This window comes from Balaenoptera borealis, assembly GCF_965194805.1.
Source record: "Balaenoptera borealis genome assembly, chromosome: 11".
In the NCBI taxonomy this organism is placed as follows: Eukaryota; Metazoa; Chordata; class Mammalia; order Artiodactyla; family Balaenopteridae; genus Balaenoptera; species Balaenoptera borealis.
Genome location: NC_138868.1, coordinates 34499155 through 34514502, shown reverse-complemented (window position 1 = coordinate 34514502; position 15348 = coordinate 34499155). Strand labels below are relative to the sequence as shown.

General features: G+C 33.1%; 1 long non-coding RNA gene across 3 annotated transcripts in view; it reads left to right on the top strand.

Moving 5' to 3' along the window:
• Positions 1–15348, top strand: part of LOC309606023 — a 335857-nt gene that overhangs the window by 218503 nt on the left and 102006 nt on the right. The window lies entirely within an intron of this gene.

The following is a 15348-nucleotide window of genomic DNA, read 5'->3' as shown; positions in this document are numbered from 1 at the left end:
TGCCACCAGGGAAGTCTGTCCCACTCTCTTTAAATCAGTTGTTTCACCCACTTCCCTCTCTCTTCAAATGTGGTTACATTTTGTCTTTCTCCACTAGAATATGATCTAATGAGAGCAGAAATCTTTGAATGTTTTGATCACTGGTGCATCCAGAGATCTCTGAACAGTATCTAAATAGTATGCAAAAAAACACACACACACTCTACATATTTTAAATTAGTATAGATTATCCTCATTTTGAGTAAATAATTAATTAGTTTAGTATATCATATCCTTCCTTATAAGTTACATTAAAATTATATTAAAATAAGAACCTTTCTTTTAACTAATACAAACACAGAACTAGTCATGCTTAGGGAAAACAACGTACAAAAGATCTGAATTTTTTAATGAAGCATTTATCACTTTCCTTCTGATTTATGCCCTAGCTTCAAAACCTTGGAATTATTATTATTGTTGTTATTATTATTTACTGAGTATCACGACAACCAATCCAATGACGGTGCATTAGGAGATAATTTAACTCTATGTCTATTGGCTGCCTACTCTGCCCTGTGCAAGTCTGAGCACTGTGGATATAAAACAGTGAATAAATGTGGCCCTTTCCTTAAAAGAATTCTTGTCTAAGGCAGGAAGACAAATATGTACATTAAGTCACACTTCGGTATAAGTCTGATGATAGGGGTTTAAGATAGCACTGAGGAAGAAATTAAATTTCTGTGAGACAGTCACTGGGGTCCTAACATTAGACTATGACTTTGAACTGGCTCATATATGGTGTGTTTAAAGTTGCTAGGTGTGTAAAAGTCTAACTGCATCACAGTCACAGAATATATCACAGCTAGAAGGGAGAATAATCCAGCTTCTTCATTTTAATTATCATAAAACTGAAGGCCAGAGAAGGGATGGGATTTAGCCAAAGTCATGCAGAGATTTTGAAATTAAGTTTGGACTAAAACTCACAACTCCTAGTTAATCTTCTTTCTATTATATAACAGCACTTCCCTGCAAATGAAGAAAGGATGCCACTGGTTTTTATTACTTGTAGCAGACTCTAGGTGCTGTGCAAAATTTTGGCATACACTTGTTTTCTTACAAAGCCTGTATTTTGTTTGTGTCACACCTCTCTTATGAAACTCAGGGAGATACTGATTAGTTCAAGCAAATAGGACAAGCTTTTTTTTTTCTGTGATGTGGCAAAAAGTCTGCTAGAAGAGACTTTGAGGAAATGTTTTCTCACCAATTAAAGAGAAACAATGAAAGACAATTTTCTTTTACCGAGGGAGGTTGTGTTGGCCTGTGATACCCTGAATTTAATAAAAACCTTATGATCAACAGGAGGACCAAGCTGACATACTGAAGATGGGAGAGAAGAAAGATGAAAAAGTCCTGGGTCCTTGATGACACTAATAGGCCATTGGCTTAAGCAACACTGGAGCTGTCTTTTCTAGGGACTTCATAAGTGATATGATTATTCTACCTTATGGTTTAAACCAAATGAATCAAAATTCAGTGTTGGTTCAACTAGCTCAACTTGTTTCTAAGATACTCATCACTCTAAATCATGGGTAATAATTCAGAAATACATTAAAACAGAAACACTTTTTTAAATTGTCAAATATTTGTTTTAATTGCTCTATTGAATTAAATCATTTTTTAAAATTTTGAGATAATTTCACATTTATATGAATTTGTAAGAAACATGCGGCTATATTACTTGTACTCTTTACCCATTTTTCCCTATTTTGAAGAACTATAGAATGCTATCACAGCCAGGCTATTGATTTTGATACGGAACATTTTTTATCACCCTATGTTCCCCCCCCTTTATAACAACACCTACAACTATCCTTTCACTTCTAGCCATTGGTAATCTAGTCTCCATTTCTATAATCCAGAAATTGATTATACAGCATGTAACGTTTTGGGATTGGCATTTTTCATTTGGCTTGATTTGTTGGAGATTGATACAAGTAGTGTGTATCAGTAGTTTGTTCCTTGTTTTGCTGAATAGTATTCCATGACAAGGGTATTCTCCCACTTGTTTAACCACTCATCTATTGAGGGACATCTAAGTTGTTTCTATTTAGTACTATCATGAATAAAACTACTGTGAACATTCTTATACATGTTTTGTGTGGACATATGTTTTTATTTCCTTGGGTAAATGTCTAAGAGTTTGATTTCTGGGTTATATGGTAGATGCATGTTTATTAAAAAAGAAACAACACAAAAAATGCCAAACTGTTTTCCAAGAAGACTCTACTATTTTACATTTCCACTAGCAATGTATGAAAAATGAATATTCTCACCAGCATTTGGTGTTGTCATTATTTTATATTTTAGCCCTTCTGACAGGATTGTAGTGATATCTCCTTATAGTTTTAATTTGCATTTTCATAATGGCTAAGTGGTGTATTATGTTGAACAACTTTTCATGTGTTCATTTGTCATCTATGTATCTTCTTTGATGAAATGTCTGCTCAAATCTTTTCTTATCCATTTTAATTGAACTGTTTGTTTTTTACTGTTGAGTTATGAGAGTTCTTTATATATTCTAGATACTAGTTTCTTTGTTGGAAAGGCAGTTTCGAATATTGTAAGTAGCTTGTCTTTTCACAATCCTCACGTGGGCCTTCTCAGAACAAATGTTTTTAGTTTGATAGGTTATAATTTGTCAATTTTTTCATATATGGACTGTGCTTTTGGTGTCAATTCTAAGAACTTTTGGCCTTACCACAGATCCAAAAAATCTTCTCTAACATTTTTCTAAAATATTTATTATTCATAATTTACTTTTAAGTCCATAATTCATGTTTTAGCCAATTATTGTATAGGTATTAGGTTTAGGTAGTCAAGGTCTCCCTTTTTCCCAAAGATACCCAAGTGTTCCAGCAGCATTTGATGAAAAAACATCCTTTAATTGAATTACTTTTGCACCTTTGTCAAAATCATATTTTTATGGGTGTAATTCCATATGGGTGTAAAATAGCTAAACAATTTATGGGTGTAAAATAGCTAAAACAATTAAAAAAAAATAAAAGAATCATTCTACAATTTGAAGACTTATTTGATAGCTACAGTAATCAAGATAGTGCAGTACTTGCAGAGAGATAAACACATATATTAATAGAACAGAACAGAGAACACACAAAAAACATTCTTAAAGGTATTTTTTTTTCTTTGTCTTTAGTTGTTAGAAGCTTAATTTTAAAGTTTGACATAGATTCATTTGGGTTTATCCTATTTGTGGTTGGTTAGTTTTTTAATCTGTGAGTTTATGCCTTTCACCAAATTTGGGATTTGATTCAGCTTGGTATTGTCAGGGAGACTTTTGTCCAGTCCCAGGGAGGACTGAATGTACCTGGGTGGTCTTTTAATGCTAGTTTTGGGATCAGTAAACACTGGATCTGGATCATCTTTTTCTTTAAGATTGGGGGTTGTAAGTTGCCATGTTGCTATGTTGCTTCTCTATTCTGGAGTATTCAACAAATTTGCATTACTCTTTTTACCTCTCAGAATTGCCTTTTGTCAACTTCTTGCTTTATTTCTCTGGTTTATAGTTATATTTTGTGAGAAGGAATAGGGAGAGATAAATTTATATCATCTTATCTAGACTGGAAGTTTCTGTGTTTAGTTTCAACTCCGAATTTTAGCCTCAGCCATACCAGAGCATGGAGTGTAGCTTCTGGCTGGTTTAAGTTTTTTTATCCAACATTCTGATCTCAAATGGTTTACTCTGAGAATAGAATATCAGTGTCCTCTGCAGCAAGTTGTTTGATTAATGAGTAATAATTTTAGTTGCAATTAGAATACTATACTATTTAATTAGCTAAGTCTAATGGTTCTCCTATCAACTTGTGGGCTAATTGTTAAGTTAAAGGTTAAAGGAAGAAAGATAGAAAGGCTATTAATCAAAAGTGGAAGAGGAAAAGATGGATGTTGGCCCCCTAGGAATTAATCCACACAGGCCTGTGGTTAGGATAAATGACAATGCACATAAACTGCATAGTAGGCACTCAATACACTGTAACTGTTATTATTTTCATTATTGTCACAACCATGTTTAGAATCAAACCAATTCAATTTGAGCAGCAGGACATTTAGCAATAGAGTCCTAGGAGCATCAAAAGCCCTTTACAAGTCCCAAATCTCCTCATGGACTGTTGTATTACTACTAATTACTAATGTTAGCATACTCAGAAAGCCCCAAGATGCAGTTACTGGGATTGGTATGAAGAAATCTCCAGTGTCTGTAAAATGAGCTTATCACTGCCCATAATAGGCTAAGTGATTGAGCTCTCAGGTTCCCTGCAGGCCTAAAGTTCTTGCTTCCACATTTTTCCCCTAGTTGGATTTTAAAAGGAGAACAGCAATTCTGAAAGATGGAAAAGATTAAAGATGGAGTCGAGAAATCTATAAATTTTCTTTGAGAAGCTGTTGGCCAGAAAGACCCTATATGTGGAAAGTCAAGGGCTCACTCCTCTGTAGTGTAAACATCCCCTCAAGACGTGCACACACGCACAGGGACATCACAGGAAGAGCATTATGATTGAAATGACATAATCTGGAACAATCATTGGAAATCTTGCCACAGAATGACAATTATTTTGCTTTTAGTTTCACTTATGCCATATATTGCAAGATTCACATTCTCAGAAAATAAATATAATACTGACCCATGTTTCACAGTTTGTATATATAGCTAATCTCACAGATTTAATGTTGATGCCGGACACAGGGGATGGCATTATTTTGTCCTAATAGTTAAATAAATGTTTTACCCTCTGAGGACACAAATAGGTATGTAATAAGTTATATGTTCTAAATTAATTTATGTTGTTTATTACATGAAAATACATGTGAGAAGAATTAAATAAGTAGTGGCAAAGTATAATACAAATAGGAAGGATTTTTGTAGACAGATGGACTAGAAACTGAGATCTGGCTAAACTGTTTATTACTTGCACTCATTTGATCAAATTATTTGACTTTTCTGAACCTATCTTCTCTCTATAATAAATGCAATGATGCCCAGTTCTGAAGGCTGTGAGGCTTAAATAAAAGAATATGAATAGAGCTCCTAAGATAGGGCTTGGTACATAAATAAGGATTTCCTTCCCCCTCTCATTAATTAATAATATTTCAAAGACTGTACATATATATGTATATATGTACATATATACACACATATACATATATGTATGTACACACAGACACACAAGTAGATAACTTTATATATGTGTTATACTTTAGAGATTAGAGAGTTTGAGATTAGGGGATGGTTACTTAATAAATTTCCAAATATCTTGAATTCCAAAAGTTTGGAAAGGGTAATACAAAGTATATTACCTTGAAACGTATACAATTGCTGGCTTGGAGTTATTAAGGTTGCCTACCAGATCTATTAGGTCTATTAGGTCTCATAGTCTATACTGCTTGTGTTTGGCAAAGTCTATAAAGTGAATTAAGAACAAGCACTGGGTCTTGAAGGATGGACAAGATCTAAATAGACAGGATTGGAGAAGCTCATGTAGGGAACATATTCATGCTGTGGTGACAAGTTGAACAAGCCAATTCTGGGAAAACTGTTTTTCCCAGTGATAGAGGCAAAAATTTGCCCTTCCTGTTCAGCTAATGTATTCAAATTCTAAAGAAGAAAGTGACTTCATACTTATCAGGAACAGGTTTAATTACTTTTATTCATTCTAATCCAATTGTAATCAGCTCTCTGAGTACTTGATAGGATAGTGTAAAGTCACTGAGCTGTTGTTCTTCATGAATAATCTTTCTATTCCCAGGGAAGTAATTTTATATAGTGAGAACCATTAGAGTCCTGCATCTCATTTCCAATCAAATTGTCCATTGCAATTTCTAGGGTATAAGGTGTGCTCAGGCATCAAAGGAGGAATATTCACTGACCCTCTTATGTTGCCAGTACAATCACGCACAGAGAATTATTTGGTGCATCACATGAATTCCCCAACGTATTAAGTGCAGATGATGAAAAGCCTTAGAGACCAGTGCTGACACTTGTAGCTAATGAGGAAATTTGCCAGAAAAGGGAAAAATCCCATGCTGAGAATCAAATGTGTTACAGTGGATATGACAAAAGATTTGGCCTAAGGAACTCCAGTGTCAGAAATGTTTCTGTCATTTGCAGGTTTCAGACCTTGGACAATTTACTTTAATGCATCTATGCTTTAATCTCTTTATCTATAGAACAGATCTGCTCTACGTGATGAATGTGTTCATTTTGAGCCACAAATTTCATAACATGCACAAAATGCTTTATAAATGGTAAAGTGAGGTCCAAAAGCTTGTTTTGTTATAAGAAGTCACTATGTATCAGACACTTTCAGATGTATTAGATATACGTATACTGAAGAATCAAAAGAAATTTTAAGAAATTAAAAGAAAGACAATAAATAACTTCATGTAATACAAAAGTTGAACGAAAAAGAAAATATAATCAGAGTTCTCTATGTGGCTCAGCTGTGAAAAATAGTTACATGGTTACAGTAATGGAAATATGAAATAATGATTTGACAAAAAATTGTAAAATTGTTCTATTGAAAAAATAGAGGAAGAAAGTTTAAGAGGGTTGGAATAGACATTAAGAAGGTTGTACAAGAGAACTAAATTCTCATTCAACATTCTTGGAAGTCAGTGTATAGTGTCAAATACTTAATGATGGTATAAATATTATTTAGAAATATGGAAGTAAATAGGAAGAAAAAAGAACTAAATTACTTGAAAGTGGCTGTTCCTAGCTTTTGGAAACTGGGGTTGAAGAGGATGGATAATATATTTAGGATTCTGAATCATATTGCAGAATCATGTGGTAATTTTTTTCTTAAGTCTTTAATTCATTTTAAGTTAATTTTTGTGTATGGTGTGATATAGAGGTCCAGTTTTATTCTTTTGCATGTGGCTATACATTTTTCCCAGCACCATTTACTTATTTATTTATTTATGTTTATTTTTATTTTTATTTTTTGGCCACACTTTTTGGCATGCAGGATCTTAGTTCCCTGACCAGGGATCGAACCCACACCCCCTGCAGTGGAAGCACAGAGTCTTAGCAACTGGACTTCCAGGGAACTCCCATTTTTCTTAATTTTTTGAGGGACCTCCATACTGATTTCCATAGTGGCTGCACCTTTTTGCGTTCACACTGAGTGATCAAGTGTTCCAATTTCTTCATATCCTCACCGACACCTGACATATTTTAATATACCTATTGGCCATCTGTATGTCTTCTTGGAAAAATTTCTATACAAGTCCTAGCCCCTTTTTTAATTGGGTAATTACCTTTTTGTTATTGAGTTGTAGAAATTTATTATATATTTTGGATATTAACCCATTATCCAATATATGGTTTACAAATATTTTCTCCATTCTGTAGGTTGGCTTTCACTCTATTGTTTGTTTCCTTTGAAGTGCAGAAGCTTTTTAGATTGATGTAGTCTCACCTTGTCTATTTGTGCTCTGGATACATGTGCTTATGATGTTATATCTGTGAAATCCTTGCCAAGATTAATGTCATGAAATTTTTCTTCTGTTTTCTTCTAGGAGTTTTATAATTTCAGGTCTTATGTTTAAGTCTTTAATCCATTTTGAGTTGATTTTTGTGTATAATGTAAAATCAAGGTCCAATTTCTTTCTTTTTTTTTTGAATGTGGCTATCCAGTTTTGCCAACACCATTTGTTGAAGAGACTGTTCTTTCCTCATTGTTATTCTTGGCACCATTGTCAAAGATCAGTTGACCACATATGTGTGGATTTATTTCTGGGTGTGCTATATTGCTCCATTGGTCTAGATGTCTTGTCTTTATGCAAGTACCATATTGTTTCAATTACTGTAGCTTTATAATATATTTTGAAATCAGGAAGTGTGAAACCTCCAGCTTGGTTCTTCTATAATATTTCAAGATTGATTTGGCTATTGTGGTTCCATATGAATTTTAGAATTATTTTTTTAATTTCTGTAAAAGATGTCATTGAATATATAATAGGGATTGTATTGAATCTGTAGATTACTCTGAGGTACAGACATTTTAACAATAGTATGTCTTCTAGTCCATGAATATAGGATAATCTTTCTGTTTGTTTGTATATCATTTAAATTCTTTCATCATTGTTTTGTAGTTTTCAATGTATGAGTGTCTCATACACTTTTGATTAAATTTAATCCTAATTATTTTATTCTTTTTAATACTATTGTAAATGGTATTGCTTCCTTAATTTCTTTTTTGGATTGTTCATTGTTAATGTATAGAAATGCAACTGATTTTGTATGTTGATTATATATACTGCAACTTCACTGAACTTACTATTTCAACCTTTTTTTAAGTGGAGTCTTTAGGGTTTTCTGTGTACACAATTATGTCATCTGCCAACAAGAACAATTTTACTTCTTTTCCAATTTGGATGCCTTTTATTTCCTTTTCTTGTCTAATTGTTCCAGCTAGGATTTCCAGTACTGAGTTGACTAGAAGTGATGAGAATGAGCATCTTTATTTTGTTCCTGATCTTACAGAAAAATAGTTTTTCACCACAGAGTACGCTGTTAGCTGTAGGTTTTTCATATGTAACTTTCATGATGTTGAGGTAAACTTCTTTTATACCTTATTTGTTGAAATTTTTTATGAAAAAAATGTTGAATTTTGTAAAATGCTTTATCTACATCATTGAGATGATCATGTGATTTTATCTTTTTTTCTGTTAATGTGGTATATCACGTTAATTGATTTTTATATGTTGAATCATCTTTGCATCCCAGGGATAAATCTCACTTGGCAATGATGTGTAATTTCTTAAATGTGTTAGTGATTTTGTTTTGCAAGTACTTTGTGAGGATTTTTGCATCTATATTACCAGGGATATTGGTCTCTAGTTTTCTTGTACCTTTGTCTGGCTTCAGTATCAGAATAATGCTGGACTCATAAAATGAGTTTGGAAGTGTTCCCCCTTTTCAGTTTTTTGGAAGAGTTTGAAAAGAATTGGCATTAATTTTTCTTTAAACTTTTGGCAGAATGTTATCAATTTACCAGTAAAGCCATACTCAGCCATGTACTTTTCTTTGTTGTACAGTTATCTATTCCTCCCTTCAGTTCTATAAATGTTTGCTTCATACATTTAGGTTTTCTGCTATTTAGTGCATATATAGCATACATACTTTATAATTTTTTATCTTCCTGGTGAATTGACCCTTTTATCATTGTATAATTACCTTCTTTGTCTCTTTTATATGATTTAAGTGTAGCCACGTCTGCTTTGTTCTGGTTACCATATTTTTTCATACCTTCACATTCAGCCTATGCATGTATTTAAATCTTGAGTGTCTTGTAGACAGCAAATAGTTAGATCATGTCTTTTTATCTATTCAGCCACTCTGTTTTTTGATTGAGGAAGTGTAATCTATCTACATTTAAGGTAGTTATTTCTAGAAAAGGATTTCCCTTTGCCATTTTGTTAATACTTTACTGTTTATCTTGAAGTCCTTTTGTCCTTCTTTTCTTTCTTGCTGTCTTCCTTTGTGTTTTGTTGATTTTTTGTTTTGATATGATTTTATTTATTTATCTTTTTTTGGTGTAATACCTATATTTTCTTTGTGGTTACCATAGGCCTTACATAAAATACCTTATAGTCATAACATTCTATTTTAAATTGATAACAACTTAAGTTTAGTCATGTCCAAAAATTCAACACTTTTACTCTGTTTCCCCCTTTATATTAATGCCATATTTTACATCTATGTATGTTGTGTATACATTAACAGAAGCCAGTACTCTGAAAAGTGGGGTACTGGACATGTGATCCAACTCTTTCTCTCCCCAGGGAGAAACTGGGAGCTGAGAGTTTTCCTCCTGATCATATTGTGCTCTGCTGAAGGTAAGAATTCTGGAGAGACGGTGTCTCAAATTTTCATACTGGTTTGGCTGTGTCTGATTTTGTGTTTGTCTGGGGTGCAGGCAACTCTCAATTAGTTTCCAGGTATCTCACAAAGGGATTTGTCTGTGAATTGTTGTATTGGTGCTTTTGTGGGGGTAATGACGATCCAGGGCCTCCTATTTTACCATCTTGCTGATGTCACTCCCATCATGCTATTTACCATGTGAATGCACATTAATCAATAATAACACTAGTATATATTCTTAATTGCAAACTATAATAAAATCTTCTAGGAAGTGATGGAGGATAGTTTTACTGTGAGCAGAAACAAATTCACAATGAAAAGGCTTAGATTTGAATTTTGTTCTTCCATTTATTAATTATATAAACTTAAGGAACAATCATTTTGAGAAAAATAATAAATAAGTAATGTATATTTGAAATGTCCAGTGTTTAATTAAAAAACTTATCTTTCTTTGTTGATTTTAAAAACACTTATAGAAGATATTCTAATTTATTTCATAGTATCATGTCTAACTTCTCCTGTTCATTATACCCTCAAGCAGAAAAATACATTCCATGACAATTTTGAGCTTATATTTTGCTGTTTCCTTAATGCATTTCTTCAACTCTCCTTTAAATCATGATCCCTCATGTTCATACACAGAAGTGTATAAAATAGAGTTCTAGAATAATAACCCTCAAAGGGATATTAGAGATCATTTATTTCAACTGTCATCTAAAGCAACAGATATCTATATTGAAGATATATTCCTTTATTGCTTTTGAGACTTTTTTAATCCCTTGAATAAATAATATTTAAGTGGTATCTTTTTTGAAATGAAGCTAAAATCTTACATTATGAAGGTATAAAAGTCTCCAAAAGTAATGCTTTTATTTAATAGCTTTTCTTGGTATATAAATAGGATGTTTCTAATTCCATTTATTTACTGGTTATTGATGGCTTATAGAAGAGTTTTTGATTTACATCCACACACACACACACACATCCACACACACATATCCCTTTTTCACTGGCTTCTTACTAAATTGTTTTATTAGTTTTAACAGTGTTGATAGTTTTCAATTTTCCTCTTTTATTAATAGATATATAACAATTTCATCTGCAAACACTGAAAATTTGGGATCTCTTTAATATTCTAACTTAATTTTTATATGAATTAATGCCACATAAAAATAAACATATGTAAATATTTGCAGACAAAAGTTTTTACAACATTGTACAAAGGAGGAAAAATTGGAAATGGCCCAAATAATTCCCATCAATCAAGACTGGTTATAGTCATTGAAACAAATGTAATAATTCTGTATGTTCAAACTTAAAAAGATGCACCAGAAATTATATTTAACTGAAAAATGTTGCTGCAAAATGTAGGCATTACATGTTTAACTTTTTCTTGCCAAATTGTTTTAGAATTGCCCCTTAGAAGTCTATAGGATCCTATAAACAGCCATTCCTAGTTGACAGATCACATATATCAAAGATCCAACATATAGACACTGCTTAAATGGGCAAAATACGTGATCACAGAATACTATAATAATTTTTTTAAAGTTTTAAAATAGTAGTTTATACACTGTCCATTTGAGAATTTACTTGGCATCCTTGTCATATATTAAAATTCCTGGTTGTACTAAACAAATATTCTTTTGATCTATAGAGTGTATACTTTAAATCTACATTCAGACACTAAAACCTGTAAACACTTCTGATCTAGGCCTTGTATCTCAAATTGGTACTTAATTGGGATGGAAAGTGAAAAAAATCCTTAAAAATAATACTATTTTAGTAATACTGAGAGTATCAAGTACTCTATACCTGATACATTAAGAGATACATTGACCCTTTAGAAAGCAATTCACTGAATGGGAAACTAAAGGGCTGCAGAAAGAAACATTTTTGACTTAGGAGACATAATGCTGTGTTAACTACCTCAAGGATTTACAGAGAGAAACAAGAATTTCCTAGAAGTTCTCAGAGAAGACTTGTGTGTACCTTTGTTTTGTATTTATATGGCTCCACAGGATTGGGATGTTTTATTATTGAGGCAAACACAATTTACTATTGATTATATTTTTTAAAATTTTATTAAAGTATAGTTGATTTACAATGTGTTAATTTCTGCTATACAGTAAAGTGATTCAGTAATATACATGTATATTCTTTTTCATATTCTTTTCTATTATGATTTATCACAGGATATTGATCATAATTCCCTGTGCTATACAGAAGGACCTTGTTGTTTATCCATCCTATGTATAAATAGTTTGCATCTGCTAATATTGATGATACTTTTAACTCCTGTACTAAGGACAAATGCAGAGGTATTAAGAAGTCCAATTCAGTATTCTGCGAAATGCCTAAAGTCACACTTCTGATTAAATCTTTTGATTACCACCTAAGATGCATCATTTTTATTTCTTTCAGCATATGGAAAATTCAATAGACAAGTTGCTTTCAAGAAACAATAGCAGAAATGTTGACCTTAGGAACTAAAAAACAATGGGCTTTTTTTTAACAGTTCATTTACTTAAAAGTGCAATATTTTAGTGTTTTTAATAATAATAATAATAGAGATCAACTATTGTTGCCATTTTTTTAGGCACATTTGTGCTGGAGTCTAATTATGGAGTTATGGTATCAGTATGTTCAGGAAAGACAGGTTAATAATAATCATTACTGCCCCCAAATAGTTAAGCTACCAAACAGATTTTGCAAAATAGAAATTCCCAAGCTATTTTTATAATAATTTTTCTCTCGAGCATGCTAAGCTGTGACTATTGCAAACCATCTGAGACCTATAACTGAACAAACCATTTTAGCTCTGTGTGTCAATGAAGAAGTCAGCTGCAAGAGAGAGAGGAATTGCTCCAAAAGTAAAATTTAATCAAAAAAGACTGTTAGCCATAGAAAACTTACTTTAGAATGTAGAGAAAGAGAATGTTCACAGTTATGAGAAAAAATGTTCACTCCTACCATGAAGCTCCTGGGGATCCCAAATTACCCAGGAGAAATGAGGAGAAGCTCATTTTCTCTCTCTCTCAGATATTTTGTGACAGAGGTAACTTGGCTATCCATTTTATATTTTTCCTTCAATACATGTTTGTTAAGTACTTACTCTTTACCAGAATTTGTCGCAGAAATAGAAACACTGGGATAACTAAGACCCAGGACTATATTCAAGAAGTTCTCATGGTTCAGTGCACGAGAAGATTTTCAATCATTTCAAGCATATGTAAGGTTTGACTGTTGTCTACAAAATGTAGAGTAGCAGGACAAAAGGGGCAGTGATCAGTTACAATGCTGGCAGTGTCAGGAGAGTGGTAGGAAAGTTTTCACAAAAAGGAAATAAGCATTTTGAGGCTTATTAATATTTTGGCTAAAATATAATAATAAAAACTAACATTATTGATTCCTTAATAAGTGTTAAGTGAATTAATTATCTCATTTAGTACTAATTACTGCCCTATAAAGTAGGTAATATTATCTCTATATTGGCAATGAGGAACTGAAGCCCAGGTCATACAGAGAGAAAATGGTAGAGTTGAGATCTGAGCACAAGCATCTTACTTCTGAAGCCACTGCTCCCAATTACTTCATTATGCTGCCTCTCATGCAAAACCCAGATGTATGAAATAAAATTATGCTTTTGTAGAACTCAAGATAATTAAGCATATCCGATGCAAAGACTGTACTTGAGAGACTGAAAGGGTATAAGATTGGATGGAAAGATTAGAGGACAGACCAAGTGGGACTATGCATGTGGAGTAAGAAATGGAGAAACACATGGCAAAAAGCAAGAAGATCAGATGAGAAACTCACAATAGCCAAGGTAAGAGAATGGTGGATGCCTAGAGTAAAGCAGAAGCAGTGAATTTAAAAGGACAAGGAGTAAATAGAAAGAGTGGGGAGGATTTGGGGATGTATTGAAGATGATAAATAAAGCCTAGAATGAATTCTAGATTTATAATCTGAGCAGCTAGATGTATATTAGAGTCACAAGCCGGGACACAAGGGAGAGAGGTGCTTTCACAGATTCAGTGTTCTTACGCTTTTGAGGATTTCATGTGCATCTTTAAGAGATGCTTGTACCTAGTGAATGCTTAAGAAATCATTACCTAGTCATTGGAGACTTCTTTGAGAGAAGCATACAACTGTCTTTGGGCAATCATAACATATATGTCTCCTTTTCCCAGGTAACAAATAATTTTCCCTTTTACCCAACCCATGTAAATATTCAGGAAAAATCCAATATCATGGATTTCCTCTTTAGATTCTGGACCAGAGAATGAAGCAACTTGCTTTGAAAATATCTAACATTTGTGTGTGTGTGTGAGAGAGAGACATGCAAATTGCTTTGCAGACATAATCTCACAGATAGTCACATCACCTCCATGAAATGGGCCATAGAACAATTTATCCCTATTTTTAAAAGGTAAAGAAAGGTTAAGTGACTCACTGGATTGGTCAAAACAGACATTCAGCTCCAAAGTCACCTTGTTGCCTATAAGAGCAAACATCAAATGGCTGCATGACAGGCTGTAAATTGAAGTTTATTGATACGTGATACAGCTTGAGTTCTTAGAGTCTTAGTTTACCTGTAAACAAGAGCTTAGAAGAGAAATGGGGAACAGAAGTGGTATTTCTTCAAGGTAGGCAGTTTATTCCTATTTCTTTGTAAGATTATCTTCTGACCTGTGCTTTTCTGTAAACAAGAATCTCAAGGTGACGTTCAATATCAAAGAAATATCCACAATATGTTTGAAAGAAAAGTTTACTCTATAAAAGGGCTTTTACATTATACATTATCCAATGTTCTATCTGTCCTCATATAATTTTATATTTTATCATTTTTTGTCCAGGCCATCTCATCTAGTCTCTGCTGATGAATATGTATGTCAAACCTAGCTCTCTTCCCTGAATTCCAGACCCACATATGGAATTGCTTATACAATTCTTAGATGACTAATAAATCTCTCAAAATTAGTATACTCACATTAAGCTACTTATATTCTTTATATTGCAATTTTGCTCCTCCTATAGTCTTCTACAAGTAGCTAATTGAAACTCTGTTCTTCCTGTTGCTCAGGTCGAAATCTCGGAGTCGTCCTTAATGCCTTGCCCTTACTCAGGCCCCAAATTGGGTCTTTGACTGAATTCTGCCAGCTACATTTTACAGTCTATTTGTATTTCATCTATTCTCATCATCTCCACTGCCTCACCAGTCCAAACAACTGAAACTCTTGCCTGAAAAATTGTAACAGCCTTCTAACTTGTCATCCTGATTCTATTTTGCCTCCATAATCGATTGCCAACATAGTAGCCAAAGTCATTCTGTTAAAATGTGACAGTATCTTACACCGTCACATAAACCCTTCAGTGCCTTTGCTTCTCACGTAAAAGTTAAAGTCATTACTATGTGCAAAAGA